The sequence below is a fragment of the Corvus cornix genome, chromosome 3 (assembly GCF_000738735.6).
Source record: "Corvus cornix cornix isolate S_Up_H32 chromosome 3, ASM73873v5, whole genome shotgun sequence".
In the NCBI taxonomy this organism is placed as follows: Eukaryota; Metazoa; Chordata; class Aves; order Passeriformes; family Corvidae; genus Corvus; species Corvus cornix.
This window is the reverse complement of record NC_047056.1, coordinates 23,580,054-23,606,012: the sequence shown is the minus strand read 5'-3', so window position 1 is coordinate 23,606,012 and position 25,959 is coordinate 23,580,054. Positions and strand designations below refer to the sequence as shown.

At 40.2% G+C, this 25,959-nt stretch overlaps 1 long non-coding RNA gene across 1 annotated transcript in view; it reads right to left on the bottom strand.

Moving 5' to 3' along the window:
- Positions 1-25,959, bottom strand: part of LOC120411791 — a 70,412-nt gene that overhangs the window by 20,605 nt on the left and 23,848 nt on the right. The window contains exons 7-8 of the long non-coding RNA XR_005604312.1: positions 19,037-19,111; positions 5,079-5,254 (exon numbers count right to left, since the gene is read on the bottom strand). This is a non-coding gene — a long non-coding RNA (uncharacterized LOC120411791). The remainder of the gene's footprint in view (positions 1-5,078; positions 5,255-19,036; positions 19,112-25,959) is intronic.

Below are 25,959 nucleotides of genomic sequence, written 5' to 3'. Positions count from 1 at the left end.
TCTGCTCTTTTGTGTCTTCTCACTGGATATCTCAGTAGGACTTTTCCAAACTACTAAGACAAGTTTCCAAAACATTTTCAATATATTATATTCTAACAACTGGGTTGAGGGTGTGTGTTTAGACTTTCCTCTTTTATTTAGAAAAAAAAACCAACTTTATTCTGATTTCTGGGTGGCAAAAGAGAAAAGACTTAAATTTAAAATGCTTTGGAGATCCTATGGGAAAACTCTTCATATTTGTGGGTGGTCCTGCAGTTTTGTCAGTTGTCTGACATTTTAATTTCCTGTTCCTCTCTTATGGTGAGATTCTGATTTCCGCTCTCTCTTTCTCCTTTCTCCATTACAGAAACCTAACAGGCATCTCCGGTTCTACCATCTGTTTCCTATTCACTTTTATAAATATTGAAACAAATAATTGATTTGGTGAACAGGCATGATGTAGCCTGGCTCATCCTCAGTCAATATATAACTTCTACCAGTCCTTTCCAGTCTTTCAATCTCTTATAGATATTAGGTCCTAGACTATTCGTGGTCTAACTCCTCAATGAAACTGGTCCAGCTTTAAATGCTCGAATGTTTTTACATCAGAAACAGCCATTCTGGGTACTGTGTGTCCCCACAAAATGCTGTGTCAACGAAGTCCACTTGCAAACTAGTCTTTAATAAACTTTCTGTATTTAGACAACATAAAATATGAAAGAACTCACCACTGAGTCTGATAAAACAGCCATGCTGAGCAATACATACTCTGTCCTCAGTGACTAAGTACACATAATCCTCTGCTAGCAGGAGTATGATGTTACTGGGAGGAGAAAGGTTGGATGTACCTTTAAAGCAACCCCAAGCTGTTCAAACAGGTATTACCCAATGCCTGTCAATTCCTGTTCCATATGCCAATGAAGTTCCCTATGTACTGGGAATCGCAGCCCAGGAGATTCCTCCTGAATGTCCAGTTACCATTTCCACAAGGCAGAGACTGTCCTTCTGTGGTTGGCTATGGCTTGTGTCATTGTGATGCTAAACTGTGGCAGAGCTGTTCAGTGCCATGCATCACATACAAGTCCTAACACAGCACCCAGGAGTACTCCTATTTCTGCAGGAGCATACATGTCCTCAATGCCAAGGACCATTTTTATAGATTTCATTTTTCTTTACTCGTCTGAAGTGCTAAATCCTGCTTCTCAATCTATCAGAAAAGGTTTTCTGTGAAGGATCATGCTAACCCTTGCTAGTCAGAGATACTACACATTAAAAGTCTCTGCTGTGTTGGAAAGTACCAAAATCCCTTGGGGATGATTCACTAAATCCTCCATGTCCAAACTTGAGGAGAAATTACAGCAGCCTCAGGAGAGCTCAGCGTGGATGTGAACTCCCCTCAGGATGATGGCAGGGAGCAAGGTGTGCTGAAAGAGGATGAAGAGGCAGCTCAAGGCCCAGCTGTCCTTTTGACAGTTAGTCCATCCAGACTGGCACCAAACCTCAGTCCCCTGGACCAGGGTTGTGTCACCTTGTTCCCAGGTGCCAGCAGGCATTGTGTCCCTTCTCCCCTTCTGCAAATAGCCACGTGGACAAGCCAGACTAAGTCAGGCACTCACCTTTATCTCGGTGGCAACCACAGAGCCCAGCAAACCTTGCCCAGACCAACTTTTCTCTCCTCAGACTTGTGACCATGACTCTGAATTCACCTTCTGGATGTTTTCTCAAATGAACATACCTGTAACTTTTTCTTGGGGCTTAAAAAACACTTTCCAACCCATTTTTCCATTCCACCACACATTGCTCTGGAGATGTCTCTCAGGAATATATATGGTGAGGTTACACATTCCTAGTCCTCACCGGGAATGGGATTGCATAAGAACATTCCAGTTATTTTAGGTTATGGAAAAACTAATCAAGTATTTCACTCACCACTAAAATGTCATCATTTTATGCATTTCACAAAGAATTCTCTCATTATGTTAGATAGGCCTGGAGAGACTCCAGTCTCTGTGGGTTGCATGCATTCCCCCATTCTGTTTTTTAAGAAAGCCAAGTCACTTGGTGCCCTACTACTGACCCAAAACTTGATGGCAACACACCTGATTTCTCTTACAAACTGATTTGGTCTTTTCTGAATATGTTCCCCACACAGCTGTGTGCACAGCATTTTCCCCACATGCTTTGTTAAAAATAATAATTGCACATGAAGAAAAAGAAAGCCCATAATAACAACATCAGCAACCACTTAAGAAATATTAATGAATGCTGCCAACAGCACAGCCATTCACTGACACTGAACAAAGAAGACAGCAAGTCTATAAGGCCATTAATATCCCAATTTTTAATTTAACTAAATTTTTTAATTATTATTTTGGCACAATGCTGCAATAATACAGCAGCATTATACAAACATTTTAGCATCAGCAAGAAAGCTCAGCCTTCAAGAAAGAGTGTGTTAGCAACACAGGCTTCGTGAATGCAAGTAATTCTCACTGTAGGAGAGAGGCAAAGTGTTTCCTTACCTCTTATTCTCTTCCATATCACCATAGAACCTACAAGTTCAGAGAGTGACTGAACTTGTGACTGGGCACTGTACAAGCCCATGAAAGGACAGTTCTAAACCTATACATCTTAGAAGTACAACTTCCAGGCTTCAACAGCTGCTTGAAATCCAGTGGCATGGCAGAGATAAAAGCTGAGTAAGAAATGTCTGCATTGAGACATACAATTGTTGTGCACTCTATGTTGCTTTAATGTGAACTCCTACTTTACTGGATTTTATGTAGCAAAATGCATCTCCTAATAATTTGCTGCCAAACTTCTCATATTCAACAGGATCTTTATAAAATATCTTTCTGAAAAATCAGGGAAGCTGAAGAGAAAATCTATTCCAGGAACAAGTATAACACATGTTCTACATTATCTGAAGGGCCAAGGTAAGAATTGACCCTGATTACATCTTAGTAAAAAATGTCATAGATTTCTTTTGAAATGTCACAGATTTATTTTTAAAGGCATGCATATTGTTGGGACAACACGTGTTTAGGAGGCCCTAATGTTCCCCTTCAGGATGGGTAACAGTAAGTAGTACTTTTTAGTGCAGGCATTGGTGCTTTGCTCTAGTGAACTTCTGACGACCAGAGAAAGTATCAGATACTACATCCAATCCGACAGACTCCACTCACATGAGCAAATCTCACTGCACTGGCAGGTCACACTCCTGTGCATAACTCCCAGAAGAAAAGGTGCATAACTGAGAGCAGTTATTGAGCCCCTCTAGAGTTGCCTTTGGTGGGGAGGAGAGAAGGGAAGAAATTGTGAATTATTCACGTTTTTCAGTTTACCCCTAATCCCTTAATTCTGTCATTCTAAGGGTAGAGACTTCTGCTTAATGGCAGTGCCAGAAATAACAAGCTAGAATTGCATGTTTATGAAATGGGGTCTTAGTTACTTATTAGGATCAACTGAGCTTGAATTAATGTTGGCTCACATTCAAGAGCACTGAGTGGACTGAATAAGCATCACAGTTTTAAAACTCATTAATGGTTGTTTGTTGTATATATTTAACACACTAGAAACATCAAGCACATTAGACTATGGTTTTCTTATAAACATACAGAGGCAGAAAAATATGGCTAATATAGGACTACATTCTTTGGACCTATAGCTCTACTTAAAGCAGTGGTTGATAGATGAAGGTAATCCTGAATTTAATGGGATACCTTGTGCTCCCAAATTTAAGTTGGGCTGGGTTGGATAGACACATCACCCTGTTATCAACTGTGCTTTTATCTCAGAAGTGCATATTTTACAGGTGATAAGGCAAAACAGGGAAAAAGTAGAGTGTATGTAGAAATGCTGGTGTAATGCAAGTGGAAAAGAATCCAGGCCAGGTAAAGAGAGTAGCTGACACTGTAGGTAGCATGGAACTTTGAAAAACTACTGCTGAAGGCTACTGGATATGGAAAAATAACTCCACATTTTGAACTGATGAAAATGCAAGATGCTTGCTCCAGGTGACCTGTATGTGATATGAAACATGGGGTGGACAACCATTCACACAGTTTTAATGTACTTTGCACATGAATTCTTAAGGTATTTAGGTTTTGAGGTTGTTTTTTTTGTTTGGTTGGTTTTATAGCTGTGTAAGGGTCCAAAATGCTTAAGTTTGCATGAGACAACAGCTGCATTTCTGAAGATTTAACCATACAATGGATATTCACATAGAGGCCGACGTATCAGGTATCAATGAGCACAAGAAATCAAATTCGACTCCACTAATTTTCTGCTTCAAATCAGGAGCAAGCTTTGGAAGCAAATGCCCCCATCATCCCGCTTAAGCACCCTTGGGTTTGCACTTCAAACAGCCTCAGGGCTCAAAAACTGGGGTATGAAACTAAACCAGAAGAACCACTTCTGCACTGGGACAAGTTGTGGGGATGAGCCTACAGGCCCAGATTAGAAACACTTCAAGACAGGGCACCTGAAATGTGCTTCATGCAAATATCGGCTCCTCAGCACCAACTGCTCTGCTCACACAAGCAGAAGGTGGGAGCAGAGGGAGGGAACGCAAAGTGCAACCTCTCAAGTTAATCCTCTAATATAAAGCCAGTCCCAAAATCTGTGTCCTTGGCACATGAACCAAGCCCCTCCTGAGCTCATTTCATCCCTATTTAAGGACAATAGATTACCAAATCAGACCCCAAAAAAATCAATTTCAAATTATGGTCCCAAGACAAAACATGCTTCTGAAAATAAAACCTAAACAAACTCACAGATTTGACTGAACACAATGGCACTAGCAACATCGCATGGCAATAATAATAAAATAAACAGTACAGGATATGATTTTTCATCAAAATGTTGGAAACATTGACAAAAATGGCTAATCTTGTCTGAGCACAAAGTTTTTCTAATTTTTTTGTTCAGCTTTCTTTTGTGTTTTTTTTTTTTTTTATTTGGTCAGGTTTTTCATTGGGGAGGTTTTTGTGTTTGGTTTTGGTTTTTTGGTTTGTTTTCGGTGGGTTTTTGGGTTTTTTTGAGACGAAGAAGTCCCATTCTTTCATCCCCAAAGTAAAGGTAAGTGAGGACAGACTTACCTCAATGTGAGACACAGGCAGAATTAATATAGTCCATATACGACACAGCCCTGTCATTCATACTCTTGACTATTTTCTACCAGAAGCAGAGGAAATTCTGCCTATTGTAGGCTGCATGGCCAGAAGCTTCCAGGAAAGCTGTGTCATCTTCCTCCTCTTCTGGAAAGAAGGGAAGCCTGCTACCAAAGATGGTTTCATTAGCAAAGGCTTTCAGCCAGCATTAGCGAAAGTAATGGCTCAAGTGTTGCAATGCGTTTTTAAGCTAGTTCTTGGATAGGTCAAAACATCACCTAGGTCAAAACCCATCAAAGATATTTGAAAGTAATCTGCAATTCTGAGCTCCTGCTTTGAATCATCCAGCAGGCTTGAGCTCGAGACCTCAGTATTTTTGAAAACACCTGCTCAATGTATCCCAAGGTTTCAGGCGTGCACCAGTTGTTCACAAAAGCACACATAGAAAAGGAGAATAAAAACCTAGTTTAAAACATCAACTAGATTTACTCCTATACTGTAGAAAACACCAACAGGCAATGAAAATCAGGAGGCTGTGGTACCTTCCCAAACACAAGTAGTCGTATTATGTTTTGAAGGATGTGCTGTCCCATTTTTCAGCTCAAAGATTTTTTTTTCTTCAAAGAATATCTTCTGAAGAAAACAAAAGTTTTTTGTTCTCCCTGCTATTCTTCTGCCTGCTTCAGAACTATCACCTGAAGAGAGCAGCTGCAGAACTAAGGCATTGAGAAGGATGGGACAATGGGAAAAGCATGTGTCAAATTATAAATATGAAAGAATATAGTAGCTTTTAAACTAAAGCAGGTTTAGCAGAGCAAGGAAAATAAAGGTTGCTGAAAAATCTGAAAAAGGTAATTTGGGTTGTTTTATGCAGCCAAAAAAACCGAAACCAGCATCATTCAGATTTCTCATCAATTAGAAGACATGATGACAACAAAACATAAGTGCATGCCGAAGATTACACAGAACAATAAAAAAAGGCAAACATCACCATCCTGAAAATGATTTAGAGACCTAAGGCTTTTTGGAATCAGAGTGGATGACTTATCCACTCTGCAACATCTGAGTAAAGAAGCAGATTTCTTGTGGTTAAAGAGTTTCAGAAAGGATTCGTCTGACCCAGCATCATTTTGCAATCCCCCACAACATTGATTTCTTCATAAACTCATTTTGATTCCCTCGTGGTTCTGGCAGTAATAAATCATGGCAGTTTCAAAGAAGGTCATGTACACATTTTCATATTTCTTACACGACCCTGTTGCACAAAACAAATGATCTGGGGTAATTTGCTTGAGGGTTGTAAAGTCATCAGTTCACTTTGGATTGACTCTAATATGTCTCCATGGAATACTCTCATCCTTTTCTCCTTCAGAAGGACTCTGTACACTCATTTGTTCCCTAACTACTTTCAGTAAGACCCAAAACTCATCCAAAATTTAACAGACCACAAAACTTTCTCTTACAGGCAAGCATTGTGCATGAGATCACAGGATCCACCTCACTGCTGACTCTTTAAGTGGGATCTCTAACCCTCTTTTAGGTACCTCAGCTACCTCAGTAGCTTGTGAGGAGGTAAAAGCACCTAGGAGTAAGACACAAATGCCTAGTACCTGCACCTCGTTGGAATCCTCTGATCTCCAGTATTATCCCTTGGGAGCTTTCATCCTGCTGCTTCAGCATGCCACAGCCCAGCAAATCCAGCCCTCAGGTGATCAAAAAGGCTGCTCAGGCTCTTATTATTTTATAAGAGCAGCACAATGCAGAGCACAGGGAAACACAGTATGCAGGGAACCCCATAATCACAAAGTGACCAGGTTATGCTCAGCTGGGCTCATGTTGGACAAGAGTTAAGACTTTCAGCTGTATCAGACCTGGCTCCATGCTAAGTCAGTCCAATACTTTTGCTCCCCTTGTGCCCTAGGGAATCTCTGTTATTCTGGTTTTCTCATCGACCATGGCACATGAGTGCTTTGTCAGGGAGAGCTGTGTGTGGTACTGCACACACAGAAATAATGTCTGGTGTCTTAAGGCTGCTACACAAGATCACTCCAGCAAAGAGCCTGAACGTGAGCATTCTGTCCCTGAAGTATTTTCATTCCTTTTTGAGTTTAGTTTTACCTTTTCATGTCCAGGTTCTCTAATTGCTAATCAGAGGATATTACTCTGCATCTTGCCATTTACTAATAATTTTGTACAATTATTAGTACAAAGTTATTAATATAGTACTAATATTATTAGTAGTACAATAATAATATAATAATATTATTGTAATTAATCTTACAATTATTATTGCTTTCATTTTCAATTGTGGTTGCATTTACTGATCTTATTTATAAAGTATTAACTTCTGCATAATATAAAATACAAACCTAATTGCTGCATTTCAGGAGCTTTTTTTTTTTTGTATTATCATAGAAACACATCTGCTTACATTTCTGTTACATTTTTAGACAAGAAAATCACACTCAATACCATAAATGAGCACCAGTACATAGGATAGGTATTATTTTAAAACAGAGGCTTGGATTTCATACTTTAAGTGCCCCTTTTTTGCCAGACCAAAATACTTTACATGCTACTAACTTGAGCTACAATTTTTATTGTGGTTGAAATTCTGACCCTTCCTTGCAGCAAAACTGTCACAGTCCATGCTATAAACCCCAGAGCTAACAAGAGATTAGGGGCCAAGGGGATTGCTCCAGACCCCATTTTCATGCTCCAGAGAAGAGTTATTGTACTATTTCTGCTACTGCTGTCTCCTCACTTCACACATGGCTGAGAACCCTCCCTGCTCCCACTCTCTCACGCCTCCAGCCAGTCAACAACTTGTAATAAAAGCTGATGCCAAAACTTAGAATCATAACCATATATTGAAACACTTCTCTGAAGTGCTTACATCCCCAGCCCCACATGGACCCAGCAAAGGATCTCAGAGAGAGAGAGAGAGAGAGAGAGAGTGCAGAGGAGAGAGATGAGAGCATCTAGCTGAGAAGCACGTGGATTCATGCTAGCAGCAGCCCAGCAAGCTGCTGGAACTGATTTACCACTAAAGCTGTTAAGCAATGACTGACTTCTTCCAATTATTGGTTTTGCAAACAATAATCAGATTAAAATTAGTAATTGGAATATAAAACTTTGCTTGAAGGAAAGGGAGTGCTCCCTGTGGGAGCAGGGGAAGAGGGAACACTCAGAAAGGGGAGACATGAGAAAGCATCCTAGAGGTGGGAAATGTGTTTTGCATCAGGGCAGAGCTGCAGGACACCGTACAGCACACTTTCAGCTCCCTCTCTCACCTCAGGGACTGCCAAATGCCACGGTGGTGACAGCAGGGATGAGCTGGATGCCAGAGTATGAGGCCTGGGGACATGTGTACTTTAGAGAGGGAGAGAAAGAGACACACAGAGATGGAAATTTAAAGGCAGACATTAAAGTCTCAAACATATACTCCTGTTTTGCATGACTTTTCCTACTCTATTCTCAGTTTGCAGTTACAGACCAAAATTAACAACCTAGTCTACCATCTGCACATTTATTTTTTATGTTTAACCACTGCACTGCAAGCAGCCCAGTCCGTTTTAAGTATAGCATCATTGAGAGCTGATGGATCAAGAAACAGAGGCACAAAGGTACAGGATAACATTTTCAAAAGCAAGGGGGTCAGGTCCTGACTCTGGGGTGACCATCTAGTTTATCACAAACCAGACACATTTTTTCAGAGCTTTGGTTTTGGTGACTGTAGCCAAATACAAGGGAGAAAACTGGAGCCTGAGCACAAATTTCTGGCTCCTATCCTTTTCTTAGACCACCATGCTGGATTACCACCACTGCTAACAGCGCTTCCACTGAGAATTGGCAGCTTGGCCCCTTGACAAAATGTGGAGATATGCTGATGGGCTTTGAGCTGAAAACACTGAAGTATTCACTCCGTTTAATAAAGAAAAGCATCTAAATCTTTTAAGTTGAAAGTTCTACTGGGAAATAAGCAATAGGCATTGCTGTGTTCCAAATGTCAAGACTTCCATCCTTCTCCTATAAATCGTAGTCAGGGCTCAAGCACAAGGGGGGAAATTCCCAGCACAATCCTGCACGCTGCACACACCACAGTTCTGGAAAAGGACAGCACTGAGCAACTGCATTATCCATACAGTTTTCCAGCCTTTCCACATGCCCAAAGAGAAGAAAGCCCACCCCAGGAAAGGAAGTGATTTTCCTTAGCGTAGTAAAAATTAAGGTACAAATTATGGGGAATACTTGTACAAGAAGAATTCAGCTTCCTACACACTTGGCAGCATCACTGACTAGGAAACAATAATAGTAGCTGTTCAGCTGTTCACTCCTCCTAATAACTTTGTGTTTCTTTCAGTCTGCATAATTCTGTATCATTTTGAAGCGTATTAGAGAAGGAAGTGAGGACCACTGACTATAAAACACAAAGGTCAAGACACAACCCCTGCCCTGGGAAGTCCTTCCACTGCAGATTAACAGCGTTTTGACAGTTTAACAATTAAAGCATTACTCTAACATTGCTCTGGTTTTACATATCTTCTCAGCATCCACTACAGAGCACTGCATCCTGGACCAGAATGGAGGGCATTGGCATTTTTCTCAGCCATTCTTGAATTTTTGCCCCACATATATTTTTGCTTTTAATCGTATTTTCTTCCTTTTTCTGCAAGTAAAAAATTTTAAGCCAGCAAGAAACAAGAATTTCACAGCCATGAAATGAGCTGTGGAAATGAGGGTCTAAAATCCACATTTATGTAGTGAATGAGTCCTAATCAGAGGAAGTTCTAGTAAGATTTCCTAATGTGCTGAAAGACAAGATAGACAGCACTGGGACTGCCAGGCTGACCTATACTGATCTCAGACAAGAGACTTCCACATCAGGCTTCTTGCCACAGTGTCACCACTTCCTGCTCTTCTTTGTTCCACAATATAGGATACTTCATTAGATTTGCAACCTCAAGCTCATTTCCATGGCAACTCATGGCAGAACAAAACACAAGACATTAATCACCATACTCAGATTTCATCAGGAGAGAAGCAACTGGGCTGTGAGCTGACAGGATTGTACAACTCACAAATAAATAAGTGCAACAAGGGAAATCAAGCATCACAGCATGCTACAGTGCCCTGGGGATAACGGGGATCCAAAGCATGCTGCACAGATCCCCATTCAGATCAGGATCTTAGCTGCCCCACTGGTTGGCATTATTAAGAGTCGGTGCTTCAACCTGTGGCATTGGGACTCAGGGAAGAATCTCTCCACAGAGAGTATCAGACCTGAGCCACAATGATGTCCAGGGTCAATTCACCCAGAGTTCAACCAACCTGATTATTTCTCCTAATTGCACCTCTACTGGAAATGTTTCCTTATCTGAAGCCCCAGCTGAAAGATCTCTTTTGAGGGCATGTGAAAGAGACTGCTTATTCTTATCCTTCACTCCTTTGAATGTTTTCATTTCCACTGATAATACCATTTTATTGCCTAGCTTTTCACTTTCTCTGAGAGGAATCTGCATCAGCACTAGAATCTCACTGATGATGGTGGCCTGCTTTCAGTTGAACTTCTCTTTAAAACATTTTCAGAGTAAAAGACATTGCAAGACTCACATCTAAGTATTTTTTGCAAGGATTCAAGTTTGTAAAATTGCTTCCAATATTCTGGTTTCAAAAAAAAGCCATAACCATTTTTTGGATGATGAAATAAATATCAATATTAAGACAGAAGCAGAGGAACACTGCATATTTAGATAAACCAAAAAAGCTTCAGACAATGAACATTTGAATCAATTTTATACCTACATCTCAAGCTAAGGCTGAGAGTTCAGTCTGTGGGAAAAGCCCCAGAGCAATCTTTGATCATAAAAAATTCACTGTGGTTTAGCATTCAAGTAAATATAATTCCCCTGGTTCAGATCTCCTTGGACCTTGTGTATAGAAGCTCATTTTCTTTGATCTGCTCTATAAACACAGTTGCACACATGGGGTTAAATACAGCTAGGAGGTATTCCTGCATCCTGCTGGCATGGCATTTCTAAGCCATTCCCTACAGAGGATTTGTTCATTAATACATTTCTCTCACTTAGTGTTCCACTGCATTGGCTTCAATAGGAGACAAAACCCAAAATTTTTCTGATAGGGTGTTCCTAGAAGCTGAATGAGGTTTAGACCGTGGTTTTTTTCAAGCATACTCTCCAGGAGGTGATATTTTAGGAAGATGGAGTACAGTGTGAAGTAAGGTGTGCAATGTAAGTATGCCAGGCTGGAAGACTCCATTCACAAGGACTGATGAAAATCAGTCTTTAAGTACAGCTTTCAGAGCTTTGTATCTGTGAACTTCATGCCTGCATGGATCCATACTCAGAGAAAAACAGAAAGCTAGCCAAATTTCAAAAATCTGGAAATCCCATAAAATTACTGAATCCCACATAGTTTCTCTTCAAAAGGATAAAGTAACTGCAGTTTGAGATTCCTGTCAAAAATCTGTGGACAAGTCTAGTCTGAACTTAGCAAGAGACACTTCCTGTGCCTGAAGGACCTAACAGCAGTCCTTAAGTTTTGAAAATGTCTCAACATGCAGCTACTCCATGGAGAGAAGCTGATGAGAGTAGCATAGTCCTGCAGTCCTGCGGAACACCACGTCCTGTGGAAAACCCAGGAGCTCAAACACAGCACTGATGGTTTCCAAATTCCCTTGAAAAATAAAATGAGCTCCTCTGAATTTCCCCTACACTGACAGGCAGCTCCAAAGTCATAAATGATTTCTGATGTGACAAGAAAGTCACAGTGATTTCACAAACATTAGAAGCATGACTTGGGAAGGCATTTGGGAAGCAAGCTTTAGCATAAAGCACGCTGCCTCTCCAGACTTCCGACCAGAGCACTTGTCTGCCAGTTCCCCCAATGAAATCTAGTTATGCACTTTTCTAGCAATTCATTTTCTTGCACCTGGAAGGACACTGTGGTACTATATACACTCTGTTTTCACCACACCTGTGTGTTAATGTGTGTAAGACCACAGTTATTCCTGATACCGTCTCACAAGTACAGAAGACATGAGAGCTAGACCAGTGTGCACTTCTGGGTCTTTTCACACATTGGACGTGAAATACAAGAGTACAAATGTGATCCAGTGATATTCATTAAGTATGATGGGATGTGTGTGGATAGTTTGACAAAGTAGAGGGAAATCCTGATGCCATTCCTCATTCTGCTGTGGCTTTCCTACATTAACTTCCACTAGAAAAATCCTGCAGCAAGAAAAATCATCTAGGGCCTTGCCTTTGACATCAAGAAAGGTATGATGTTATCTTTTGTATTATAGAAAATTCTTTTCTGTAGAATAGAGACTATAAACTGCTCCACTGTGTTCCAGAGGTCTCCATAGATAAACATCAAGAACACAGATGCTGTGATTATACAGTCAGACAAGGAAAATTTTACTATAGTGACTTCTTAAAACTTGACAGAATGAACACTAAATGTTCATGTATGTGGTTTTTTAATAAGCTTTTATTTGCTTTTTATTGCTTTGCCTATTGTAGTTCAGTAGTTTTGTTTCTAGCGCTTTTCCCCTAAGTTATCTTCATGTGACATGAAAGATATCACTAAAGACAATGCCAGGCTGGAAACAGTCATCTATTTTCTAGCTAAATCCTCTTACAAAGACAGCAACCAGCAACTGGGATGTATAGCAGCTGAAACCGTAATGGCGCATGCAGTGTTTAATTGTGCGTATATGATACACACTATTTAGCTTTCTCTTTGTTCCATGCAGCACAAAGAAATTCTCAGGAGGCTGAGAAGGGTCATATCCATGGCTGAATGAGAAAATAACATTAAAATTATCATTATGGGCCTTCCTCCCTATGACTTATCTGGGTGAACCCTAGAAGATTTAGAGTTCAGGTTCAGTTCAGATAAACATCCAAAAGTTCACAGGTTTACCCAAACTATCTGAATCTCTAGAGCCCTGAAATAAGCTGGAAATCTCCAGAACTGCCTTTCTTGAGGGATTTCTTGCACTTCCAGTTTTGGACAAAAATCAGAAATGGAAAAAAACCCTCACAACATGAACTAAATATTGCAGAACCTCAGCATAACTCATTTAAATTACACTCACATAGATCTATCAATTGTTTTGATGTTTTGGGTTTTTTTAATATCAGCTTTTATGGCTGAATCAGAACATATTTACTTTTTCACCTGACTAAGTCTGTTCTACTCATTTTTACCATCAGTTTTTTGTGAGTTGAACCCAGTGCAGGTGGTAAAGGGAGGCTCTCTTCTTCTACACATTTACGGTACATCTACACAGCACATTTAGTTCTTGTAGAGAATATCTCTCCATCTAAAATATTTATTAAAGCAGAGGCTAAGAGGTAAAGAGAAGCGACAAGGAGTATAGTGAAGTAGTTTACAAAGTACTGACATTGGTAACAGATATCCCTCCCACTGGCACATGAGCTGCTGGTTTCCCTCTTTGACACTGATATGGAAAAAACAGCAGCAGCCACACTATCAGCAAGAACACGACCCTCTGATCAGCCATTGTTCACTTTCCCAGAGCAGACTTCCATCTCCCAAACTAACTGTGGCCAGTCGTTTTCTCTGGTGCAAAAATGTGGTTTCAATCACTTAAGACAGATGATCTGTATCAAACGAAGAGCACGTTGCTTTGTAGTATTTTCCGTCATCTCCTCCACTTGAACAGCCAGAGAGGAATATGGGCACCCTTGCCACAAGCCTGCTTCCCCTGAAAGGCTGTGCAGAGCCATCCTCATCACAGAACACCCTCCCCATTCACTCAGTGATGTGTTCCATCACTTGCACCAGACCAACAAGAAGCAATTTCTTATCCTACCAAGTGGGGAAAAAACATATTTCAGAATTTGGCACTACCATCTGAGCCAATCAAAGGCCTACAGAGTTCAGTCTAAAAACAGCTATAAGAAAAGGGGTATGTACTGAGTAATTATTTCCCTGCTGTATCCATCCAGCTTCCAGGAAGGTACCAGCTTAGAGACTTCCTGAACTGAGAGTTTGCACCTGCACCCTCATGTTTGGTGGGTACTCACAAACCCATCCTCCTATAATTTGCTTGCACCCTTTCTGAACCTGCTGATGCTTTTGTCCAGGACAAGATGTGCCAGTGTGGTCCACAGCTTCATTGCCCTTCCTTTTGCTTGTTCATGGTCCTCGTTTAGTGAGAAACAATGAATACAGAAATAGTTCCTTATTTACTTTCTCTGTCCTTCATTCACTCTTATGGCTTTTAAAGATAACAGTCATCTTGCCCACACAGTCACCATTTTCCAGCCTAGGAAACCCATCAAGCCCTTTGTCATGTAGAAGTCATTTCATATCATCCTTATGATCCATATCTTCACTTTTTTTCTCAAAATCCTTTGGATTTCTAAATTAAATATTTTCAGAATTCCACATAGAAGATCAGGTGTGGATGGTCTGTGGTAGAATGCTCTTGTTCTCTACTTTGATTTCCACTCCCCTTCTACCAAATCCTAGTATTCTAGATGACTCTGCCATCATTTTGAGGTGACATTCTCAGAGCTAGCCATAATGAGGTGTTTCCCCCCAGGTGGGAGTAGCTATTTCCTGCTAGTCATGGCATAGATATCGTTTATGCTAGTTTCACCACTCTTCAATTATTAAGATTAGAAAATAACCTGAGAAAAGAGATTCAGTCATTCAGCATCCTAATAGTATCTACAAATCTCCAGGGTTGATTTGAGTTTTGGTTTTCCTGAATAGTTTTGTGTCATTAGCAAATCCTGTCCTTTTACTGCTTATCCCCATTTTTAGATCAGGAATAATTTGAATAACACAGAACAGATTTTTGTCAGTAACTTTTTACTCCTGTGGTTGCCATTCCTTCTATTACATCATTGTGATGTTCTAGATAATGGACGAAGTGTTTTCTACATCGTTTTCACCCATTTTTTGGAGGCTTTCCACATCCATCCCCGTAAAAGCATGAAATACCTCTTAACTGACATGAGTTATGAGTTACAAAAGCAACACCTTTCTCCTTCTTACCTCTTGCTGGGTATCCATCAACCCTATGATATATTAGCTCTTTTAAAAAAGGACCTGATGTAGGAAGTTCAGCTTCCTATATATATTTTGTTTTTCCTGGTTGGTTTTTTTTTGGTTTGGGCTTGGTTTTGGAGGGGGTTTTTTCAGAGCAGTTCAATGTTGATCTCAGGCTTGCCTCCTATCAGCATTGGCTCAAATGCCTGAAATTACCCAATATCCCAGAAATGTTCTTGGGTTTTTGGTCCTGTCTCTCCTCCTGCACAACAAACCTTGAGCCTGCTAAAATTTCACACCCTCCTGAAAAAACCACCCAGTCAATCAAGCATCTGAAGCTCTCATCTGCTGCTCCATTCCAGAGAAATGTGTCTCAGGGAGTCTGTGCAGCCACTGATGAAATGCAGCAGTTTAAGCATGAAATCCACTGTGGCTCCGGCAGCAGGTGGGAGCCGCTGTCCCGGTGTGCTGACGCTGGGGGAAAAGGAGGGGCACACCACACGTGAGCAGCCAGGCACTCATGGGACATCTTCTCACCAGATGGTGCATCAGACCTGTGGGAGCTTAACTCTTAATTAAACTAAGAACTAAGGGCCACATTCAGTCACAGCATCAGTTTGCTCCAAACCAGATGTCAGCAAGATGCCACAAAAATTGCATTCAGTGCAAGTCCAAACCCAGGCTGAGGGTGGCCGCTGCCCAAGCCTCATGTACCATCTCTGTCAGGCTAAGAAGTTTTTTCCAGCAGCAAACTGACAGCCCCTTTGTTCTGGGTCATCATGCCCTGAAAGCCCTCTCTATTCTGCATGGCAAACCTGAAACCAACACTCCTGCAGCACAGCACTGCTGCTAACCAGGTACAGAAAACAGCCTGAAACAGAGCAGGAAATTGTCTGTAGGGTTTACTCAAAGCTTCCCAAAGCACCCAGCTACCCTAATTTTTCCTAGCAGCTCATCACACTGACCAAGATACCCTGTGTGCTGGAATCCCAGAGGTGCACGAGGCTAAGAGCAAACTGGCAGCAGGTGTCTCAATGGATAACCCTACTAGGCATTTGGAAAACATGGATAAATCTGTGAAGCCTTCAAAAGCCTCTGGATAGCATTTTCAGTAAGTGAATGGAGAGAAATGAAAACACACCCAGGCCAAGCTGCATGGCAGCCCTGCATCTTTGCCTCTGGATTTCCTTCTGTGCAATACAATGATTTTAGAGAAGTGAGGTCCATAAGGCTCCAAAGAAGCAATAATGATTTAATTTATTTGGGTAAAACCTGAAGCCAGCAGCCTATCTGTAATGTTATTTGTCAAGCAATGGTAACAGAGTAGTACAGATTTTTATATCCTGGGCATTGACTCAGTGTCAAATATTTAATGAAAAAAAACCCAAGAAAAATAAAAAGTAGCTGATCCAAGGACTGGCAGTGACTGTACTCAAGGATCCAATCCCTCCGTTACCTCCAGTCCCCTCCTCTCACTTCGCCCCAACTTTCCCCTCCCTCTCTGCCTTTCTTACTTGGAAGATGTTATTGTTTAACATGGCACATTCCCAAGCTGCTAGACCAGGACAGTAAAATTATTCACTGACTTTACTGTACTCTTCTACCAGTCACTCATTTTTTAAGCTTTCAGCTCTCCTTCCCTCCACCCCCACCTCCTCCATTCCCCAATGAAATTTGCTTTTTCCCTTCTCTCCCTCCCCTTTTGCTAGGCAGAATCTGGAAAAAAGAAATCAAGGCCAAACTCAACAAAACTACTGCTGCGTAAGAGCAGTCCTTTTTCACACACAGATGGTCAGTCAGAAGAATGAGCGCTTTATAAGACAGACATCGTGCTGGTCTTTGCAATCCTGTTCCCCCGGACCTCAGCAGGAGTTTTTCATCACCAAAGTGGATAATAACTCTGTCAGACACCTCATACACACAGGTATTAATAAAAAAAGAAAATACTGCAGTGACTGATTTTACAAGAAACTGGGAATCTTAATGTGATGGTTAAAAAATGCGCAGGATGATTATGCACAACCAATAGCTGTGTCAACAGGGGTTTATGGCAGGTTGCTAATCAGCAGGGAATGCACTTATGTGTACAGCCATGGTCTTGCACTTTATGGACAACATTTCCATGGCCAAAGTCCATGCACCGTTGCACTGCCATAAACACACACACGTTGTGTGCTTGTAAACGCCCAAGCATCTATAGGCTTCTCCATGTTTGCATGTGAGAACCCCATTTTCATGGGTAGCAGCAGCTTACAGCATCACTGCTGGATGCACCAGAAGGTGCCAGCAGGTAGTCATGCCTTTATTTCTCAAATTTGTCTTAATCTACAAATGGACTTACATATATTATTTTAAAGGAAAATTTAATCTTCCCCCAGCTGAGTTTTGATGACAGAAGAAGGTAGATTCCCATCATTGTTAATCAGATGCCAGACCCTCAGCTTTTCTTGTGATAGATCCAGAGTGTCAAGACCACATCTGAAAGGCACAGACAGCACAAGCATTGGCTAACCCAGAAACACAGCTCCCTTTGTTTAAAACAGAAAAATATTTTCAGAATCTCTACATTTCCCTACAACAAAAGAAGCAACGCTTAAGAAAATCCCTGCAGGAAGCTTGAAGTAGGAGCTCTGTTCTAATAGATAGCTTTCCTCCAAAAATGGAAATTCATAACACTTTTGTAACCCAGCATTTTCAAATTCAAATAGAATGAAATTATGCATGAACTCTTGCACTCTCGCTTCATTAGCCATTCCCTTCATTAGTCAGATGAGAAGGGGTAGCAGTTAATGCTTCTGCTTGTGACAGAAGTTCTCACAATAACATATTTGAGAGCTATCCTGACATTAAAGTTAGGAATGTGCTCCGTATTTAATCTGATTCAATAAATGCAAAGAAGAGAAATGATGTCATCTCGGAAGCTTTGAGATGGTTGCGTTCAGAAACAGAAGTTAATGTGTGACATCCTTTTGTCACCAGCAGAGCATTGCTCACAAAGCACTGAAGAATTATGGTGTACAAATCCCTGCTAAGGACTGGTGCTTTCCACAGGTTAAGCAGTACCCAGTCTTCACACCTCCATCCCCATTTTCCCTTGAACACAGTGGTAAGAAGTACCCTCTTCCTACTCTGACTCCCCTATTTCTCCTGCTCCCCCCTTCACCAGTCTCTGTTTCAAAACCATTTCTTTGCACTACTGAAGTTTCTGAGAAAGAAACACCATGAACAACGTCACGCTGATGATTTGTACTCTCCCCAGGGTGCAAAATTAATTTGGGATTTTGTTCAGCAGCTGCCAAAGATCAGCATATTACTTATCACTAAAGAGATGCACAGACAAAGCTACGAGTGAAGATTGCCAAGAAATGGGCTTTGCTATGCCCACCTCAGTTTGGTGCTGTCAAGCCTTCAGCTTCATTTTTCCAATGTAATGAAACAAATTAAGTCAGCCTTTTCAGCATCAATCTCGTCCATCATAAATTAATTTTTAGGGGCATTTTCCCATGGATTCAATACAAGTGACCTGGATTCCATGCTTCTCTTTTACACCAATCATAAAAATTAACAGTTAGTGTTCAAAATGAGATCTCATACATATGGAGCATAGAATAAGATTTAGAAAAGGTTAAAAGTGTTTAGAGACTTGGGGAAAAAAGTTGAAACAGCAAATCTCTGAAAGTAACAAAGTTATTTGAAACAAATTTATATTAACACAGCACAAATAGATTAGGTATTAACTCTGAATGCACAAAAATCACATATAGTCCTATTTTCAATCAGTCTTTTTAAACTTGTAGACACTATTTTTAAATTATTATTAATGACAAGTGCTCAGACTTCAGCACAACAGCAAAATTTTTATTAAAGAGGGTGAGAGGAAAGGAGAAACTTACCATAAAGACAGGTTCTTCAGCAACACTTATCTCAGTGATTCCCAAAACCTTCTCTGGCATGGATGGTGCTGACCTCTGTGAAATAGAAGGTAGGATTGGTCTGAGGAGGAGGTTAGCAGGCCAGCCCCTACAGTAACCAAATAAACTTTTTAATTGAGGATCTTAAACAGGGTAAGAAAAAAAATAAAAACCAACCAAACAAAAACCCAAGAACAAATTTTCCTCTGCAGGAAAACACACGACGAAAAGGAAAAGTGTGCATTTCAATGTATATTCTCACTTTCTTCCTCTGGATGCCTCAGTCTGACAATCTGAATTTCTCCTCCTAAGAGCATCAGCTGCAATGATTACCACAGCAGCAATTTTTTGATGGCTAAAGGGGATGAAAATCTACAAACAATTAGGGTGATGCATCCTCAATCTCCCACATTTATCAAGCCAGCTTTGGAGAATTTTATAATGCTACATGAGCTCCAGAGTATTTAACAGGGACTTCTGTGTTTTCTTTGAGAATTTCACTTTTCCCAGGTTGGGTTTCAAAATGTTTCCATCTTAGCATGAAAATAAGGGAGGGTATAAACCAACCCTGCAGTGCTCTGGCAACCTTGTGAAAGGCTGAACCATATGTCTGTGAATGATCTGACAGGGACTGAAACCCCAGGCTTGTAAAACCAACTAGCAGACTTCAGTGCTCTCGGTGGAGGCAGGATTGATCCCTGGCAATCCAGGATTATTAGGGCTGTATTTTTTTAAGCAGAACAGGGAATGTATTTCAGCTGGATTTTAACTCTGGAAAACTCTTCTGATTGTAATGGCATTACTACCTTTCTAGCTCCCCCTTTGCTCCTTCCCTGCTTAGTTCCCCCTGCCAGCAGCTCCCCACCTTGTCCTCCAGCACACAAAGCTCTTTCTCCATCTCAGCCTCAGTCACATAAACTGCTCAGAAAGGCAGAATCCCCAGGCTCTCACGAAGCTCCTGCTGAAATTAATGAGACTTGGCACCAGATCATCTTCTAGAGAGTGATTTGCAAGAGCAACACCTTCCTTTTGAAGACAACACAAAAATCACTTCTTCACTGACAGTTTCGCCCTCAGTTCTAGCTTTTACCCAAGTCAGGAATATTTTTTGCTTTATATCTGACTTGACAGCTACTAATACTGCTGTGAGAACATACCACCTGACTTTATATGATTTTGAAAGAGGAGAGAGAGCAAAGATAATAGTTTCATTATAAGTTATAAGTCTCTGTAAATCTCTCTACATCGAACCATTCCTGATCTCCCAAGAGGGACTCTCCAAACACTGAAGCCATGCCTATTTGGCAAGAACTACAGACAGGGATTTCTTTTTTAGTCTCCTTCGTCTCTACAGAGGGCAAAAATCTTGGATAAAAAACTTTGGCCCAGAAGCCTTTTTCTTAACTTGCAGCAGTTAGAGGCACAGGGATGGTTTTAATAGAGTTCTGTAATGACTCTATTGCTGCTTTTTATGACTATTTCTTGGAGCAATAAAGTGGCAGAGGCAACGATATTGAATCACTAACTTTTCTGCAGTGAAGAAGAGAGCACAATTAGTCCACGAAGTTATTTTCATTCGAAGGCCCAATGCATTTCTAGCTCCTACAAAATGCAGTAAAAATTCTTTCTCGCCTGTGTGCTCCCCTAGTCAACATCAGGAGGTAAACTCATGTTGCCCAGATACTTAGGGAATAACTTTAAATGTCCCCTTGACTTCTATTTTGTGATATTCCTGCAACAGTTCCTCAGAGTGTCTGTGATAGAGCCTATCAGTGCTCTCTGGACCACCCAAGGATCTCCTGCTCTCCAGGGAAGCGCAGCAGTAATGGGGAGCTCCACAGCCTGGCTTTTCCCACCTGCGCAAGCACAAGGCAGCGCCCTCCTGAATCACATCCAGAGGATGAATCAGGTCCCAGGTGGGATAAATTTCCCCCTATCTCTTCACTGACCTTGGAAAGGGTTAAGGCTCCTAAGTTAGGTACTCTAATTTGATGGCAAAAGCAGAAGAGGATGTTCTGCTCACACAAGTAGTTTTTTCTAATGACATGGGCCTTGCAAAATAAAGTGAATATTTTTCCCCACAAATCTTTATAAAGGTGCAGACTGAGACTGAGAGACCTGTACAAGGGCTGCGGGGTAAAACTCAAGTTCCACTGAAGGAAACTGATAGAGTTTTTACCAAAGATTCCAACGGCACTGGAATTTCTCCTACTTATGCCCAAACAGCTAGGTTTGTTGGCATGAGATCCCCCTATCTATTCAGTAGAACACTTATTACACTTTGAGTGTATCTAAAATCACTGTCTAAGCCAATCACAGCTGAATACATGATTCTCATTAACCAAAACCAAATGAGTTTCCTCTACAGTTCAGTCTTGCTACAGCTGTAGCTGTGACGTGGTGTTATGCTGTTCTCTAGTAAGGTATGTCAAAAACATAACCAAAGGGGAAATCATTTCATTTCCAAAATAAATAAATGCCTTTGATCAGTACTAACACACAAAAGGCAGGTATTTAAAGTTAAGGGACATGCAGGAAATTGGTTCCTCACAAAGCTTCAATTAGCTTTCAAATTATCTCTCACACAGTGTGTACAAATACTCCTAACCAAACTTCACTGAAAAATGGATTCTCAATACGTTTATTTACCTAATAGTTAACACAAGGATAACAACACACATGCAAATTTAAAATAAAAACATATGTGGGGATCTTTTGCCCCAAATAAGAATTTGAAACAGATGTGCTCTTTTAACTGTATTTCTTCACCCAGTGCTTTTCTCTTCACTGTTTGTATCTTTAATGTATTTTTTTCAAAGGTACAGAATAATTTATTCCCCCTTTTATCTGACAAGCATGGCTTTCAAATAACATATTCTATCTTTATTTCTTGCTGGCATAACTCATCCATATCAATTGGTGTTTTGCACAAAGGGAGCTGACTGCAGCTCAACCATAAGCTGGGATACTATTTTCATTAGAACTGCATTTAAAAATCAACATAACAATGTTGTAGGATGAAAACATTATAATATTCAACATTGTTTCTGCAAGTTCTGTATTCTTAAATCTTCCATTAAACTCATGTTTTTATTGGACACTTCCATTCTATTTCTCTCCACATGTCTTCAATAGCAGTGCCTAATGTTTCGAAGGATAAATTAGCTGCAGCAGCTTTTCAGTCCCAGAACCAGAAAATATTGGAAAGTATATCTGATGTCTCTTTTTTTTGTCAAAACTTACATTGTATCTTTTGCAGAAAAGCATTAAAAATTCAGTAAAGCAAAATTCCCTGGAGTAGCAAAACACAAGAGTCAGCTCTCTACCCAATGGACCAAATCTGAGTGAGATCTGTAAGATTCAGATTTCAGGGCATGCTCACCTACACTGTAAGTTAGGAAATGCTCCTAAATTTCTATTGGACCTAACTGGCAGGGTGTAGGTAGCCAGGGAATGCAGGGACTCTGTGTGGAGGAGGTCCAGGGCTGGTCACCACTAGGTCCTGCTTGCTCCAGCATCACTGTTGTGCACCTCAAAATGGAAGCTCAATGGCAGAGCTCTCTAACTGAATCAGTAATTACAATTTTGTGTTAATTTGCAATAAATTAATATAAGCAAAATTCCCCATGTCAAGCTGTTTTACCCATGACAAACTCAACACTTAGGAAAATCCTTTTCTGTCCTTTTTCCAGTGTTTTCATTCAGCCTTTCCAGTGTACTTGTTCCATAACAGGACCTCCAACTGCATGGCTGCTGGCATCTTTCACCACTGAACCCTGCCACACCCACCATGAGTAATTTAACCATGAGTGAAGAGAAAGTGTCTTCATGTGACACAGGGCATTTTTTTTTTCTTTTTTACCACCCTTACTTAAAATCTTCCATATATCAGAATTGGGAGTTGACTTCTTCATATTTTCAGTGGTACTAGTAGCTTCAAAATACTATATCCAAAAGCATTTTACTGCATAGTATCAAAGAAGACATTACCTTGGTAACAGCTGAGCAAAACCAACATTTTCAGCACCCAGGAAATGTCAATGCTTCATATAATTGAGAATTTATAAGATAAAACATTTCCAAAAAAAAAAATTAAATTCAGTTGTTTAAAAATGTGATAATTTCATCAAATAAGGTAAGACTCTTCAAGGTGGATGTCAAAAAACTTATTTCTGGCCCAAATGCTCAAGCCTCTGGCTTTGTTGGGTATCTGATTCAAAGCATGTGGCTACAAATACTTTATCTTTTTAATACTTAAGAGTTAGAATATAAATGAAACAGGGTACTTTTTTCCCTTTTCATTGCTCTGAAAAATGCTGGAATATCATGCTGTATTTTTTTGTCCAAACAAACGCATTCGCATGATGCAGATACCTTACAAAATTTAAAGCTAACATTTAAAATCTGGCAAAGCCAAAGTGACTAAAAAGAGGGTCTTATTTAAGGGTGTCTTATAAAAATAATTTTATGAAAATGGAGAGAAGAGACAGGCAAATTCAATAACTGGAGAACTTATTAGGACCATGACTAATTTGGATACCAAAGAGTAAATTACAGTATTTTAGGAGCTTTGGCATACTTGAATAAATGCAGTTACACAACAATCAGACAGAAGGAGGAAAATGTATTACCATCCTGCAGACCTGGTACATCTCACTGAAAGTTCACAAGAGAAAACCAAGCTGCAATGGCCCTATACCAATCAAAAAAACCTATAAAAGAGAGACAGGGAGATGGCACTATAAAAATAATAATCAGACTCAGGAACCAGACTGAGTGAATTACATGTTGGCCTTTGAGAAGTAAATCGAAATAATCAGCAGAGAAATCCAAGCAGCATTTGAACACTGACCATTGGAAACTAAGAGCAGCAGCAAGTCTCCGAGATTTTTCTTTTTTTTTTAAAGTGAACTCAAGCAAAGCTAGTAAAACTTGGCAATTGTTAACATACCCCCATAACTACAGGTTTAATAATGTCCCATAAACTTTAAGAATTTCAAATTCATTGCTGCAGAGCAGCTTATGCATTCATTTTGCAACACACCCATTTTCACACTCAAAGACATCAGAAAAGCAGATTAAAGTTTATTTTTCTTTTGATAAAGAAGTTAAGCAGATTTTGGCAGCTTGCCATCAATTTGACCCCATCTCCCAACTTCCCCCCTGCCCAAATACTATAAATTAATCTTACACTGGTTGAGGGTAAAAAAAAAGCCTGAAAAACTTCCAACATTCAAGTCCTTTGGCTGAACCTCTCAGGGGCATATCCCATGGTGACAATTGTTAGTCTTGACTATCTGAGCTGGCCTTTTCCCCAAAACTCTGCCTATAGCACAAATTTCCATTTTCTCTTGGTCTAGATGTTACTGTGATCGGCAGTTTCTTATTCATATTCTCCAGAAATACCTAGCATGGCATTCTTCTTCTGGACTAGCTGCTGGTCTCACACAAGGACATTTGCAGAGTAACCTCACTCAGCTGCAGTCAGTCCAGGTTTCCACTACGAAGGGTAAGAGCAGAGTATGGGCCTGCAGAGTTAGTCCCACAAATCAGCAATTAAATGCAGGAATTATTCAGGGAGAGAAAGGTTTTAGTTGATTTTAACTGCAAGGCAGATTAGATGAAGGTTTTTATAACTTGTCTGCCTAGCAGTGAATATACAAAAGAGTGAACAAATAATACAAGGGGACTCCCACCTTACAGACACTTAAGTGAAGTGTACACAAGTTATCCTAGGCTAGTTTTTAACATAATGCTAAGAACACTGATATCCCAATCTTCCTTCGGAAAATTTAACCACTTTTTTTCTGATACTGACGCTGCAGTAGTTTCCTACAGTGCTAAATCCCCAGCTTCTTCACTTAGATGAGCAACCAACTGAAATGATTTTTCAGGACAGACCAAAAATGGAGGAAACATTCTAAGTTCCTAACAAGTCTGAATTTCATGAAACAGAAAGCTGGTTGTTACATCACTCTATGAAAAAATATTTATATTGGCTCTGGCTTTAAGGTTACATTTCTCGGTTCATGCAAGTGGCAGGAAACATGCAGAATCTAATCAAGAGATAGTCCACAAGGCTTGTTAGATGAAATGTTGAATAAAGAGTTCTTATGAAAACAAAAAGATGCAGCTCAGGAAATGAGCTTGGTCATCTCACAACTCTCTGTTGTTCCACAGCCAAGCATTGGCTAAACATTAGATTACCATTGTAAACAATACACAGGGAAAAGATTGCTATCAGGATTCACCCTAAAAGTAAGTCTTGAAGAGCACCTAAGTGACTTATGAGGCTCAGATTTATTCTTGAATCTGACTTAAGAGACTAATTCAGATCTTAATGAAAACCAGGGAATGTAGGTTTTCAAATCATGCACTTTTAAAGAATTTACTTAAAATGTAAAATATGGTTTTATGCACAAAACTGAAAAACAGCAAGAAAATACATTTACAAAATGTGAATTCAAGAAAAATCCTTTCACGTGGAAGAGTCCTTTTTATTCTTTTTTTATTCTCTTTTTATTTTTCAGTGCAGAAGGTCGGTGTTACCATAAAACAAATAACATGAAAGAGGTGTAAGAGGACAGGGGAAATTGCTCTGCAGAAGAAAAACAATGAACAGCAGTCACAAACTTCTCATGAACTCCTGAACTACCAAGTTAACCAAGGTAATCTATTGGTCTCCTCCATACTTCTAGTCCAGCCCTTCTTTCATCTCTTTGCATCGATGCTGTAACTTGTGTGCATTCATAAGGATGAACTATGAATTAGCACAGCGAATGTGATCTCTGAGTTTCCAGTGGGGTTCTCAAACTGGTACACATCAGCCTCAGATGAAGCATTTTTTCCAGCTGTTACAAGTGTGACAGCAGTGTCTAGCATTAATATTGTTGCCTCTGTTTTTA